The sequence below is a fragment of the Oncorhynchus mykiss genome, chromosome 18 (genome assembly GCF_013265735.2).
Source record: "Oncorhynchus mykiss isolate Arlee chromosome 18, USDA_OmykA_1.1, whole genome shotgun sequence".
Lineage (NCBI taxonomy): Eukaryota > Metazoa > Chordata > Actinopteri > Salmoniformes > Salmonidae > Oncorhynchus > Oncorhynchus mykiss.
Window position 1 is genome coordinate 28,298,158 of NC_048582.1, and position 16,191 is coordinate 28,314,348.

The 16,191-nt window shown below is 45.2% G+C and overlaps 1 pseudogene; it reads right to left on the reverse strand.

Moving 5' to 3' along the window:
- The window catches only part of LOC110495963, a 126,654-nt pseudogene that overhangs the window by 56,664 nt on the left and 53,799 nt on the right, over window positions 1-16,191 (reverse strand).

Genomic DNA, 16,191 nt, shown 5'->3' on the forward strand with positions numbered 1-16,191 from the left:
TGGCGTGTCTGTGTGAGAAAAGTGAAAGGTGTATGGCGTGTCTGTGTGAGAAAAGTGAAAGGTGTATGGTGTGTGTGTGATAAAAGTGAAAGGTGTATGGCGTGTCTGTGTGAGAAAAGTGAAAGGTGTATGGCGTGTCTGTGTGAGAAAAGTGAAAGGTGTATGGCGTGTCTGTGTGAGAAAAGTGAAAGGTGTATGGCGTGTCTGTGTGAGAAAAGTGAAAGGTGTATGGCGTGTCTGTGTGAGAAAAGTGAAAGGTGTATGGTATGGCGTGTCTGTGTGAGAAAAGTGAAAGGTGTATGGCGTGTCTGTGTGAGAAAAGTGAAAGGTGTATGGCGTGTCTGTGTGATAAAAGTGAAAGGTGTATGGCGTGTCTGTGTGAGAAAAGTGAAAGGTGTATGGCGTGTCTGTGTGAGAAAAGTGAAAGGTGTATGGCGTGTCTGTGTGAGAAAAGTGAAAGGTGCGTGTGAGTGTGCATCTTTAAACAGTGTCTGGCCAGTCCCGGGTGTAACGCTGCGTCAATCAGACTGCTTAGCCGAGAGAGGAATGAGAGGAGAGAGGGAGGGGGGCACTCCCTCTCTGACAGCCACAGAGTGAGAGATGCATCTGTCACCCAAGGGCGGCACGTGAAATATGGGCTTTATTTTAATTGTTTGCGTTTCTGACTTCTGGCATATTTTAACGATTCATGCACAAAGCGCTAGCTCCAGGCAATTTGTCTTGTCTCCAATTCCCCCCATTTCTGTCAAAAACAAATGAATATTTAACAAGTCAGTTACACGTCTTATTTTCACACTCATTTGGGAGGGAGAGAGTGATCTTTGGCGTGTGTGTGTGTGTGCGCGTGCAAGTGAGTGATTATTTGTGTTTGTGTGTGTGAGTGAGCATGTGTGTGCGCATGCGTTTGTGTGTGTGTATGTGCTCATCTGTGTGTGTGTGTGTGTGTGTGTGTGTGTATGTGCTGATCTGTGTAGGTGTGTATGTGCTCATCTGTGTGTGTGTGTGTGTGTGTGTGTGTGTTTCTCCAAGCACTGTTTGAGCCAGTCACTATTTCAGCCGCGAGTCCAGGACAGCACACAGAAACCGTGATGAAGAGATACCGTAGGGTGAGAGAGTGACTGATCAAAGGTCCCAGTAGAACTACTCCATCCAGGTTACTAAAGGTGTCGAGGATTCAGACACACCAGAACAATGACAAAGATCCTAACAAGTAGTGAGCAGTTGTAATGAAAGACAGAGGGGGGAAAGAGAGAATGTACCATTGGCCAGTCAATAATTGCACTGCACTTTGATTTCAAAACAGTCCAAGGAAGAAAACGAGAGAATAAGAAAGAAGTGTGACCCTCCATATCCCCAACTCCCCCCTACAGACTGCATTCCTACCCCATGAAAAGGGCACGGTTAGAGGTTAACGTGCTGTGACCACTCCTGCCCTTCTCCTTAGACCTCATAAGAGCCACTTAATCTTTTCCTGTGAGGGACGGTACGTCACACACACACACACACACACAGCCGGCAGATACCTATCGATCACATTGAGCTTGACGACGGGACGGCGGCAATGGGAAGAGGTGTAATCGCTTCCCGGCGTATTTTGTTTCTGGATAAAGACAGAGTGAATGACACAAAGCAATGAGATCAGATGACCAGTAGAAGGAGACAACTAACTGATGGCTCAATGGGCTTTTTCATTGGTCGATGAGCCTCCATGTTGCTGGATGAAGATAGAGTGAAGGACCTGAAGTGCTGTGGATCAGATGACCAGGAGACAATGTGCTGATAGCTCAATGGGCTTCTTATATTGGTTGAAGAGGTCTTAATGAGCTTCTTTCATTGGTGGATCAGCCTCCATGAAGACAGAGGCCATAATCACGAGCATCAAAACCGCGATGCGTCATGGCTGAATTGTGACTGATCTACAAATCATTTTGAGTAGTTATTTATGATGCAAGGAGATTCGTAGATCAGTCAGTCTCGACTGCAACGTGAAGGACCTGAAGTGCTGGAGATCAGATGACCAGGAGACAACTCGCCGATGGCTCAATGAGCTGCTTTCATTGGACGATGATGAGCATCCATCGTCTGAGGTTGACTGGTGTTTTCGTCTAGCCATATACATATGTCTGGAATATCCAGACGTCCATATATAAGTCTTTACTGAAGACTCATCTCTTCAGTGGGTCATATGATCGAGTGTAGTCTGGCCCAGGAGTGGGAAGGTGAACGGAAAGGCACTGGAGCAACGAACTGCCCTTGCTGTCTCTGCCTGGCCGGTTCCCCTCTTTCCACTGGGATTATCTGCCTCTAACCCTATTACAGGGGCTGAGTCACTGGCTTACTGGTGCTCTTTCATGCCGTCCCTAGGAGGGGTACGTCACTTGAGTGGGTTGAGTCACTGATGTGATCTTCCTGTCTGGGTTGGCACCCCCCCCTTGGGTTGTGCCGTGGCGGAGATCGGAGATCTTTGTGGGCTATACTCGGTCTCAGGGTGGTAAGGGTCAGTTTGTTATATCTGGAGTACTTCTCCAGTCTTATCTGGTGTCCTGTGTTAATTTAAGTATGCTCTCTCTAATGCTCTCTTTCTTTCTCTCTCTCGGGGGACCTGAGCCCTAGGACAATGCCTTAGGACTACCTGGCATGAGGACTCCTTGCTGTCCCCAGTCCTCCTGGCCGTGCTGCTGCTCCAGTTTCAACTGTTCTGCCTGCGGCTATGGAATCCTGACCTGTTCATCAGACGTGCTACCTGTCACAGACATGCTGTTTTCAACTCTCTAGAGACAGCAGGAGTGGTAGAGATACTCTTAATGATCAGCTATGAAAAGCCAACTGACATTTACTCCTGAGGTGCTAACTTGCTGCACCATCGACAACTACTGTGATTATTATTATTTGACCATGCTGGTCATTTATGAACATTTGAACATCTTGGCCATGTTCTGTTATCATCTCCACCCGGCACAGCCAGAAGAGGACTGGCCACCCCTCATAGCCTGGTTCCTCTCTAGGTTTCTTCTGAGGTTTTGGCCTTTCTAGGGAGTTTTTCCTAGCCACCGTGCTTCTACACCTGCATTGCTTGCTGTTTGGGGTTTTAGGCTGGGTTTCTGTACAGCACTTTGAGATATCAGCTGATGTACGAAGGGCTACATGAATACATTTGATTTGATATACGTATCCTGAAGCAATTTACAACTTAGAGGTTGTCTTGTTATCCATCATCGTACATGCCAATATATTGCACTGAATGCGGGATTAGCAATACAAGGACTTGAACCCGCCTGCCCTTTGTTTGTCAGGCCAAAGCCCAAGCCATTACACCAAGCGGTCCAAACCTCTTGACATAGATCAATGGTGTTGTACTAAGGGAGCTATGCTATACAGGAAAGAAGAAGCCTGCCCGTCATGTTGACGGTTTAGTAGCTGATATATATGCATGGGGATTTTCCCTTTCTTTGGCCGTTTTTTCTTCTTCCAAAATCCCTCTAATGCTTGATTGACAGGTCACCACGGCAACAAGTAAATTACCAAATCATTTCAGGAAGCAGTCCAACATAGAGGAAAAAAAATATATATAATTTGTTTTTCTCGGGCTGCGTACCTCGATAGCGTGAGCCGCTGTTGACGTCCATAGGAAAGATATAAATTAGAATTGCGCCATGCCAGAAATATAGGATATAGGATGCACCGTGCCTCAGAACGACAAACATTTTCAGGGAGGAGGCAATTTGGTGGTGGTTGCTGATGGACATTGGACAGGTTTTTAAATCAACATTCCAGAAAACTGAAAAAAATAAATAAAAAAAAAACGAAATGAAATGAAATGAAAACTACTGCCCTGACTATTCAAAGATTCTAGTTGTTAAGTAAGTCATTTACCCACAGGATGAGTGGTGAGACAAACTTGGGAGTGAACGCAACCTGCAAACAGACACAAAAAAACACAGACAAACATTCTCCAAGACACTCCGACATGTTTTCGAGGTGAAAACCTAAGGTCAACAAATCCCCTCCTGTGAGGACAAAGAGACACCAGTCTTCAAAGCGTCAAAACGCTAAACCATGACGTGACAAACCATGACAAACTTAGCTAACAACATTACGGTTCAGAAAAACATCCCAGCTTCAGCTCGTCACAGCTTAATGTCCCCGACACGTAAACACATCTAAACACGTCTTACAGCTCCAGCATCACTCTAGTCCACTTACAAGAACTACGCCTAAGTCTCAATTCACCCAAAAGTGTGCACTTGCACACTCCCCGTCATGGATTTAAAAGTATTGGATTGGTGTAAGCATTAGCTAAATCCTTGATGGAAGTGCAAGTGTACACTTCGGGAGAAGGGTGGCAAATCGGGATGCAGGCCATCTATGGGGGATTTACAGTAGGGTCTGAGGAGGGTGTGGTCCGTCTATGGCGCCCATCCTTTAGGATAACATAACCACATACTGGGCTTTCTGATGGAAATGAGAGAATGTAGGTCCGGAACTGGCCCTGCTAATTGGCTTGGTTCCCTGTCGGATTACATCCGTCCCCGGGAAGAGAGAAAGAGAGGGAAGAGGATCGAAGCAAGCGGAAGGGGATTTGTAAACAGCGGATCAGCATGCTGGCTTTCATGTCCCCAATTTGGCAGTAGTAGCGGGGACGGCCGTGTCCTGTCTGTCTGTCACACCGAGGGCCTCAGTGACAGCCATTCTGAGCCGGAGTGACGGGCAGAAGAGGTGGGGAGGGTGACGGAGAGAGAGAGGGAAGCAGTGTGGGATAGAAAGACCGGGCGCACAAATGTACAAGGATACGCACACATACAGGCCACAGGAAAGTGCCTGGTATTGGAGCTGTGATCAGGCAGAAGAGTAAATACAACCTACAAACAGCCACACAGACGAATGCATACAGACACACAGGCCGTGTCCGGAATTTGTCTTCACTACTACTTACTAAAACAAAATATTGTGTACTTATTATACTTCATACTATTTAGAACATACGGTTTAGTAAAAAAAATAAAAATGCAGTAAGCAGCAAACATACTTGGCTCACCCATACTGAGAATGCATTCACTGATGTGCAATTGTAAGGTTGGCGCCATTCATTCCTTTTGGCACAATGAGTCTTCTTATGGGCATTTCCTTGGTAACATGGTAAAATGTAAGCCAAACTAAAACCGATGATTGCGTAGTTTAACCGTACAACTCCATGCACGAGAACGACTTTTATCAATGTTCACTGAAAGTATTACAAAAACACATTTACTTGAAGATCAGTGCAAAGTTTGGCAACAGAATGACGGCACAAAAGGCACAAACTGTCCTTCTGTTACCAAACGTTGCATCTGCACTGTTCTTAAGGTCATTTTTCTTTCATGGGGGAGAAATTGTTATAAGTAGAGTTGTAAAAGGTTTGTTTAACTTTGCAACGATCGGTTTTTGTTTGACATACATTTTAAAGTGAAACATCTTTGTTACTGTGGAATTGCCCTTATCTGATTATCAGCTCATTATCAGCTGCTGTCAAACAGACGTGGGTCTGAAAAGACAATATCTTTTCCTTAATAGCATGCAGCGAATTTGTACAAGATGAAAAGCTGAAATCGGTACGACATCTTGGCATTTAAAGCGCACAAAATGTTCTAAATGTCACATACTATAAAACTACCTGTTTCCGCATACCCAATCAGCCAACTATTAACAATACAATTATGGGTTGGGTATTCTGGCACGGTCAGTCGGCCACAGTCAGGAAGAGGACCTCAAAACAGGCAGGCTCGTGTTGACTGGACCATTGAGACACCTCATCGTGCAGTAAATGTAGACATCTTGCACACATACCCAATGAGGATATAACGTCAATTTTAGGCTTCGCCAGCACTTTGAAAAAGCTGCCACACCAGTCTCTGTACTGAACATAATGTACACGTCTTTCATAAGAGCCTATGAGAGAGTGTACTGTATATGTGTGCACACGGTGGGGGAGTCTCACGTGGCGGACGAGTAACGTGGCTGATCATCAAAAGGCCTGTCAATGCCGAAACTCCCTCAGGCGGTTCGCTCGGCAAGGACACTTCAATCTCTACTGTTGTAGGTACTGAAGGGACAACCAGTCATCTCGCATCAAAGACCGTCTTTATGGTTGGGGGGGATAGGAATGTGAAGTGTGTAGGAGTGTGTGGATGGCAAGGGGAGTGCAGTTGAGATAAAAATCTCATTTTATTTGTCACATGCGCCAAATACAACAGGTGTAGTAGACCTAACAGAGAAATGTTTACTTACAAGCCCTTAACCAACAATGCATTTTTAAGAAAATACACCCCCCCACCCCCCAAAAAAAGGAGTAAGAGATAAGAACAACGGTCACGACTTCTACCGAAGTTGATGCCTCTCCTTGTTCGGGCGGTGCTTGGCGGTCGACGTCACCGGTCTTCTAGCTATCATTGATCCATTTTTCATTTTCCATTGGTTTTGTCTCGTCTTCCTACACACCTGGTTCCAATCCCATTCTTTACCTGTTATGTATTTAACCCTCTGTTTCCCCTCATGTCTTTGTCAGAGATGGTTTGTTATTATTTTCGTGTTGTGTGTATTGGTGCGCGTCGGGTCCTCGTACCCACTTTGTTTTGTGTATTTTTTCATGGTTTTGGAGTTGTTTTTTAAATCATTACTAATCAACTACTCAAGATAAAGATAAATTATCCTGCGCCTGACTTCCTTGCCCCCTATACACATGCCTATCACAACAACAAATAATTCAAGAGCAAAAGTAAATAACAATAGCGGGCCTATATACAGGGGGCACCGTTTAGTCGAGGTAATTGAGGTAATATGTACATGTAGGTAGAGTTATTAAAGTGACTATGCATAGATAATAACAGAGAGTAGCAGCAGCGTAGAAGAGGGGGGGGGGGGGGGGGGGGGCAATGCAAATAGTCTGGGTAGCCATTTTGATTAGCTGTTCAGGAGTCTTATGGCTTGGGGGTAGAAGCTGTTTGGAAGAAGAATCTGAGATGGAAGTATCTACTAGATTTTGTGAATGCATAGAGATCATACTGTTGTCCTCTCAAGAATGGGAGAGAGAATAAAATAAAGGGAAAGGGGACAACAACAAAAAAGAGTGAAAGAGAGAAATAAAGAAACTAAGTACGATAAGATAGAAAGAGCAAAATAACGAGAAAAAGACAGAGGGCAACAAAGACAATAATCCAGTTAATATCGGCACGGTCAGTGTTTTGATTTCAGAATAGCCTTGTTGAGCGGTGAGTCCAACTAACAAAACGGATGGTGGAAGTCCTGCCTACGCAAACAAAGGATCTGGCAGTCCAAAAATAATACGGTACCACATGCATAAAAACCATAACGGCCGTGAAAATAATTCCGCTTCTCAAAATACATTTGTCCCGCTACAGTGTTGCACACACTTTCGATCAGAGGGGAATTAGAATCATATGTTTTTAATTTTCCAGTTTGAAATACAGCCATCAGAGTAAAACATTTGTGATCTACAATTAGATTGGATATTTCCCAAATGGCACCCGGTTCCCTATATAGTGCACTCCTTTTGACCATAGCCCTATGGGTCCTGGTCAAAAGTAGTGCCCTTTTTAGAGAATTGGGAATCCATTTGGGATGGAGATGGAGCTACACCGTATTCCAGCTAATTAAGTCATAGTTCACATTCAATCATCAGGCCAGAGTGAACCGAGCCTGTGTTTGGTGGAAACTCTGGGAGCGTTTAAGTGTCTTGCCCTCCACTTCTGCTCCAACTGCACTCCGCGTTTAAGACTACACTTGGCTGGAAGTTGAATTCCGATGTAAATGTGTCTTGGAATTTTGATTCAGTCAAATGGTTCAAGAATGTCCTGGCTAAAGCCTTCAACCCATTGAGTAGTCAGAGAGAGCACAAGGCTATGTCTCTAACCTTCTCCATTGAGGTTCCCCCTCACTGTATCAGAACAAGCTGGGGAGCAAGAGAGTTTGTGATGGAGTGTGTGTGTGTGTGTGTGTGTGTGGTGTAAGTGAGAGTACGTGTGAGTGTGGTTAGTGTGTAAGTGTGTGAGCATGGGTGTGTGTGTGTGTGTACACTTGCAAGTCTGTGTGTGTGTAGGGCCTCCCGAGTGGTGCAGCAGACTAAAGCACCACATCGCAGTGCTGAGGCGCCACTACAGACCGGGAGCCCCATGGGACGATGCACAATTGGCCCAGCGTCGTCCGGGTTAGTGGAGGGTTTGGCAGGGTGGGATTCCCTTGTCTCATCGTGCTCTAGCATCTCCTTATGGCGGTCCGTCGCCTGCAAGTTGACTTCGGTTTTCAGTTGAGCGGTGACACATTGGTGTGGCTGGCTTCAGGGTGAAGTGAGCAGTGTGTTAAGAAGCCGTTAAAGATGCATGACTCTCGACCTTCGCCTCTCTCAAGTCCGTTGGGGAGTTCCAGCAATGAGGCAAGATCGTAACTACCAATTTGATGTCAACGGTCCTTTCCTGTCATTTGTTGTGTGTGCACTGTGAGCATCTGTGTGCATGCATATCTGTGTACATGTGTGATAAGAGGTCCAATACCAACAGCCCTGTCCTGTGACCTCTCCATCTCCCGCCTGCAACCCTCCCAGAAACCAACCAAGTAAAAGGTTGTGTGTGTGTGTGTCCATCCTGGTACCAAGTCAGATGTTAACAGCGTACATCTCCCCACCATTACCACTGACATGCTGGACGATTGGATTCTCATCGGAGGGCCTAAAAACGATAGACATTGAGGCTCTATATAAGTCCATCTATGATCGCAATCGAATCACAAATGTTTGAACTTCTATGGTGTAATAACAAGATCAGATTGATAACCGTCTTTTTGCTATACAGTATCACATTACACAAAATCTCAGCAAGACAATTCTTAGCTTAGAACTAGTGCAGGGCTCTCCAACCCTATTCCTGTAGAGTTACCTTCCTGTAGGTTCTCTCTCCAACCCTATTCCTGGAGAGCTACCTTCCTGTAGGTTCTCTCTCCAACCCTATTCCTGGAGAGCTACCTTCCTGTAGGTTCTCTCTCCAACCCTGTTCCTGGAGAACTACCTTCCTGTAGGTTCTCTCTCCAACCCTATTCCTGGAGAGCTACCTTCCTGTAGGTTCTCTCTCCAACCCTATTCCTGGAGAGCTACCTTCCTGTAGGTTCTCTCTCCAACCCTATTCCGGGAGAGCTACCTTCCTGTAGGTTCTCTCTCCAACCCTATTCCGGGAGAGCTACCTTCCTGTAGGTTCTCTCTCCAACCCTCATTTAGCACACCTGATTCTAATAATTAGCTAGTTGATAACCTGAACTAGGTTAGTTACAACTGAGTTTACAGTGAAAACCTACAGGGTAGCTATTCAGGAACAGGGTTGGTATGCCCTGTACTAGTGAAATAAATTGAGAGATGTGTTAGGTGCTTATTAAAATGGGGGAAAAGGCGAGAAAACGTTGGGTGAGTGATACTGTAATAAGCCTTGGCTGAACGACCTGAACAGTTGGGAAAGGGGAGTGATAAAAGAGGCAAGAATGGAACTAGAATTCAGAGATACATATTATGAAACGTAAAGAGGATGAAACATTGGTCCCGTGTGGCTCAGTTGGAAGATCACGAAGCTTGCAACGCTAGGGTTGTGGGTCTGATTCCCACAGGGGACCAGTACAAAAACGTAATGTATGCACTCACTACTGTAAGTTGCTCTGGATAAGAGCATCTGTAAAATTGTGAATGGTTCCCTACCTTAAGAGGCCGAATCCTTTCTTCTTGGCCTTCTCCTGGTCCTCAGAATTCGCAGTTTTCCTTCACTTTTTCTTTGCTTTTCTTCTTTCTTCTTCTTCTTCCCTTTGGTCTTCTTCTTCTTCTTCCCTGCCCCTGATTCAATCTGGTCCTGGCGGGATGAGCCACTGACGGGCGTGTCTCGGCCGGAGCTCTGCTCTGACAGGTCACCTGAGAGGGAGGTATCAAAGATCAAAATGTCAACGAGGGCTGACTCCATTTAGTCTGGATGATTGTTCTGTCATTAGGTTGATGGTCACCCGAGATTTCTTTAGTCGAGCAGTCACAATTTCATTCTTTCATGGTGCACAAGACACAACCTGTCAGTTTCGCGCCCGTCTCAGTGGACTAATCCGTAGCGGAGGCCACGGGGATGGGACAGTCCATCACATCACTCTAAGACACGTGATACTGAAATTGTATGTGGTTATATTATGTCAAAATAATGGCGCAACACTAATATTATTTTGTAACAAATGCGTTTTCTCCTGCGTTGGATACGGTCACTGTCTTCAGTTCTGAAACATGATCTTCAGTTCGCCGTAGAATTGGTGCCTTTCCCTATGTCGCTATGTGCATAATAGCAACGATAACCAGCATATTGAGATGTAGAACAATGCAGCAGAGGCAACAGCAGCTGAGATGAGGACACATCCCTTGCCTTAGACTAATTGTCTCAGAAAATGTAGGAGGGTGGCAAACCCAACTTAATTAGGTCTATAATCAATAGTCTAACTTAGATGTGCCAGGCTTTATAAATCATCCCTATATATCTACAGAAGTAAGATAGATCTTGCTTTTGTTGCCTGTTTGAGTGTTTGCTTAATAGCCTACTGATTCCGTGAGCACCAAGCCTCATGCAACGGGCAAAATGTTGGATAAAGCAATTTCACAGATTCGGCTGTTTTTAAATCTTTGCTATGCTTTAATAAATGCTTTACACTTTTTTCCCCCCGTTACAAAAGACTGCTATTACTTATAATTTATTTAGTGTTGTTTACACTGTTCCAAACAGGCAGAAAAAGAATGTTGTAATCCAACAGCACCTGTTTGTCACACATAATATGCCAGCAGCTCTCGCTCCCACACCCTCGTTTTCTTGATCTCCTACTTAGTCATTACAATTATTATCATCATCATTATTATAATAATAAGCAATGTCGTTATCATTAGGAGGCTTTGTATAGTAACCCCCATTGAGCTGTATGTAGGCTTAAGAGCACATCATGTTTAGTCTTAATACCATAACTTATTTAGGCCTATATTTCAATATATAGTATCTATCAATCAATCAATCATTCATTCATTCATTCATTTGTTCATGCCATCACACAGCATTACGAGGAGTTCATGCTTTGAAATGGAATCAAGAATTTTTGTTCAAAATGTAATAAAGGGAGCTTTGAATAATTAGCCTAAACAATAAATAAAAGAGCAATTCACGAACGCATGCAACTGTTTTCAGTTTGCTGTAATTAGAACCGGCTCTCTGGTGCGCTTACATATTTAGTGTTGTATACGCTGTTCTAAAAGGTCAGGAAAAAATGGAATATTGTAATCTAACAGCAACCGTTTGGTCCACATAATACTCGTGCCACGCTTGCTCCTCTGCCCTCCTTTACCTTGATCTCCAGTAGCATTCACAACTAAGTTAAATGTCTTCCACAGATCCGACTTCCCCTCTACCTCCCGAGCAAACGTTCCCCCGTTTCGAGTTTCTTTTTCACGTCCTCCACATCCATCTCGCTGTCACCTGTTACGGTGTTCCGAGATTGTTCAAACCAATTTATTGATGTGATTATGAAAGGCTATAAGTCAGGCCTTGGCCACATACTGTACATGCGACACTTGCATGTTTCAAGTAAAGAGAGCTCAGGGTTCAGGGAATATTTTTCCCTAAACAAATGAGGGATTTCCGTAACGGAACTTTTCAGTCAGAAACAAGTATTAAACTAAATGGCTGACGTCATGTTGTAGCTAACGCCGTGTGTTAAACACTTGCTGTGCTGTGGTGCCTTCACGCTGCAGGAGGGAGGAGAGCGAGACAACGTGCGCCAGTCACACCATGTCATTGTTTTAACAGTGTGGCCATCGAGCTCTTTCTTGAGTCATTTGTGTGTCTTAACTATTTCATCAAACAGTGTGCTTAAAGCATCAGACAAGCTCAGTGCACATGTAGTTGATTTTATTCAAACACATTGGGCGTGTCTATATGTGGAAAAATAAGTTGAAACATTTCGACCAAACAACGTGAACAGGACGACTCACAGTCGACCAAGATTTTTTGTTGTTGTTGCCAGGGACAGCCTTAAGGTCAACACAGATGCCGTACACCCAATAAAGTAGACGGACAAACACAAACTCATATACCTCCCCCATCCCCCCTGCAGTGACTCAACACTTTGCAGCCGGGTTCACCGACATGTCTTTTTGCGAAAGTGGGAGAGGGGGGTGCTGACTCCAATCTTGTATTCAGAATCACTGGTTCCCCCCTCTAAGCCTGAGGCAACCACTCCCTTGAGGCCAGAGGGAAAGTCAGAGGCAATTCTAGTGCTTTACAGTTCAGTGTGGATGCTCAGATGGTCACACACACACACACACACACACACATCACACACACAGACAGATCTTTGGCTTCACATGAAAGATGTTACATCAAAAATGTGCAGCTGTGGGATTAAATAAGTTCCCTGGCCAGAAACGCTGACTACATATTCATTGAGCCGCTAAACAGTGTGTCCTTTTGCGACCCCCCCGTTTGCTGAACGTCAGCGAGTTACGCAATGGCTAAATTACTCATTATTAATATCCGTGATAAATCAAAGTTTATACAGCTCATGTGTGGATATTTCTGAATAATCGGTCCAAAGGCAATCATACACTGAGTGCACAAAACATTAGGAACACCTTAATATTGAGATGCAAATCCTTCTGTCCTCAGAACAGCCTTAATTCGTCAGGGCATGGACTCTACAAGGTGTCAGAAGCGTTCCACAGGGATGCTGGCCCATGTTCACGCCAATGCTTCCCATCGTTGTATCAAGTTGGCTGGATGTCCTTTGGCTGGTGGACCATTCTTGATACACACGGGAAACTGTTGAGCATGAAAAACCCAGCAGCGTTGCAGTTCTTGACACACTCAAACCAGTGCGTCTCGCACCCAGTTCAAAGACACTTAAATCTTTTGTCTTGCCCATTCACCCTCTGAGTGGCACACATACACAATCCGTGTCTCAAAGGGTGTGTGTGTGGCAGGTAGCCTAGAGGTTAGAGCGTTGGACTAGTAACCGAAAGGTTGGAAGATCGAATCCCCGAGCTGACAAGGTTAAAAAAATCTGTCGTTCTGCCCCTGAACAAGGCAGTTAACCCACTGTTCCTAGGCCGTCATTGTAAATATGAATTTGTTCTTAACTGACTTGCCTGGTTAAATAAAGGTCGAGTAAAAAGTAAATAAAGCTTCAAAGCTTAGAAATCATTCTCTAACCTGTCTCCTCTCCTTCATCTACACTGATTGAAGTGGATTTAACATGTGACATCAGTAAGGGATTATAGCTTTTACCTGGATTCACTTGTTTTTTTTAACTAGGCAAGTCAGTTAAGAACACATTCTTATTGATACAGCCTGGATGGTCAGTCTATGTCATGGAAAGAACAGATGTTCCTGATGTTTTGTACAGTACGTGTGCATTACGTCTGATCTCAAACGGCCTCAAAAACCATGTCAGCCGAGAAAATATGAAATGGCAAAAGACTACCGTTGTAGTAAAACGTAGAAATCACCTACAATCGCCTACAGTACAGTGCAGCTTCTTACCCATTGATTTCAATGCACAGAACAAAAATCTACCTACTGTTAAGCGGAAGTTCGTATTCGCCCCAGGTGACTTCCAATAAGTATGTGGACAAGGAATAAAAATACAGTGGGACAACTAAGATCACTATGATGTCTCTATACCACAACATTGGGGCCCACCCTACGTTCCCTCGTCTCCACGTTTGTCCCCTCGGCACCCACTGACCAATTTCAAATCAAAATTGGCACAAATGCTTATTTGTATTGTAATGAGATTTGGCCTTGTTTGGGGAAGAGGATAATTAGAATGATACCCAGTGTGCATTGCAAGTGTCAATTTCGGACAAAGTGTCCATTTTCAACAAATTACAAAATACTCAAAATTAAAATACGTATTTGTCCTCCCTGCCCCTTCGACCCCTGGTTTAGAAGATAGGGCTGTGGGAACACTGGGCTGCGGGAACTGAGGGAACATAGGACCCAGGGTACATCCGTCAAAGGGAACATAGTCATGTTCAGTGTTGCATTAAAGTTTATGGTGATTTCCCTAACCGTCCTCCGGCTCCGAGGGCCCGTCGTAGGACTTGTCGATGGCGGCACGGAAGCTCTGGCGCACAATGTGAGGCCTGGGACGGTGGAAGGGCACCTGGCTCAGCTGCCGGGCCTCCGACATGGCCGACTGGAGGCTTTCCAAAGAGCAGGACTTCCATAGGCCCAAGGTGGGACCCAGGTCACTCCCCCTGGATGAGGCAGCTGACAATGGGAGAGACGGGGAGGGAGGGGAAGGAGACCCCAGTCAGCATGGATAGAAGGATGGAGGAGGAGGACTGGAAGTGGAAAGAGAGAGAGAGAAAGAGACATGAGCGGTTGGGAAGAAATGGATGGACAATTTAAAATGGGGAGTTCGAGTAAAAAGGATGGATAGGGACAGGTGTAAGAGATGGGAGGCGAGAGAGGGGGAAAGGATGCATTCATGTAAAAGCAAAGGAAGAGGATGAAGGGGAATGGAGGAGAGCCAAAGGACTGCCGTGAGTAGACAGGCACGGGCCACAGTTAGGAGGAAGTGAGACAGAAAAAAAGAGGACATGAGAGGAGGACCACGAAGACGATTGGACAGACGAAAAAGATGAAGATCGCAGTTAATGAAGAGGGAGAAAGAGAGAGAGACGAGGTGGAGGTAATGGAGGAGGAGTGCGAGGAGGATAAAGGAGAAGAAACAAAAGCAGGAGGCCACAGAGGAGAAGGGAGCGGACAAAGAAAGAAGAGACAAAGAAGAAAAGGGCCAGGCAGGAAAAGGTCTACATGTCATACACATGGCCAGCCCTCTTCAAGGGGAGCTCCTGGGTGTACAGGTGTTTGCTTCAACCCTGCTGGAACACACAACAAAAGGTCCCGGTGAGCAGCTAGAGCAGTAGGTGTTCTAAATTAGGGTTGGAGCAAAAGCACGCAGGAGGGTATAGCACTCCAGGAGAAAGGTCAGTCCAATGGCTAGTGCTGTAGGTTAATCACAGAGGTCCATCGCCAGACCAGGGCATGCATGAGTAGGCCGCAGAGACAGACAAGCAAAGGGGATGTGGCGAGAAACACACAGCCAGTCCCAAATCGTTCCCTTATCCTTCATTTGGCCCTAACGCTATTTTGCTAAAAGGTATAAATAGTTGAAAACCGACTGAAAAAGTGACTATTTCTAACTCCCACCAGGGATTTGCCAGACTTTTACGCTTCAAAACGCTCTCGGAGATGGTAAACGCTCAAAATGTTCTCGTTTTAGACTCTTTTGTCGACTCAGTCTTCAAAGCATGAGAATATTCCTCATTGAAATTGATCTTTGGAGAGTGGGCGATAGAGTCGAGGGGAAAGGAGGGAAAGTGAGCCAGAGCTGCAGCGGCAGTGGCTTTTAAGTCCTAAATTGACTTTGAGGAAGAAGTTGGATTTGTGTGAAATAAGGGTTTATAAATAGAGAGCGGGTACGTTTAGGAATAAAACACTCAATTTGAGAAGCAGGATTTGTGTCACAAATGTAATTGTGGCTGTCCGGCTAGCAGCTTGATAGAATTAAGCTGCTTGCTGCTGGGTTCTGCAGTGAACGCTGTGCTCAGAGTGTGTGTGTGTGTGTGTGTGTGTAGTACACGCTTGTGTGTATTTGCAAGCATAACACCACCTGTATGTGTGTGTGCATTGCATTGCATTGCGCACGTTTGTGTTTGTGTGTGTGTTTGTGCTCGCCCGTGGGCACGTGTGTGTGTGTCTGCATGTTTGAGAGAGAGTGTGTGTGTGTGTGTGTCTTCTCTTCGTCCATATCCAGTGTAGGTATGTCAAATGGGTGAAGGTAGATGTAACTGAATAATGAGCGCTACAGGAGGGCGATCATCCGCCCGCAGAATTTCAAGGGTGAAACAAGCATTTGACTCCTATCACTGCCTGCTGTGGACCAGATGCTCAATGTGGGTTCACTCACTCATCATGTCAGGTCAACAAGCATCGGTGATAGGTGCAATCCTCTGACAGGAGTTCCGTAGGGGCATTCACACAAACCAATACTGCCCATCTGAATAGAACTTTGAGCAATATGAGTAATGTTACGCAACTACCTCCAGAAACACACACCTGCGTATTACAAATCAAAACACATTAG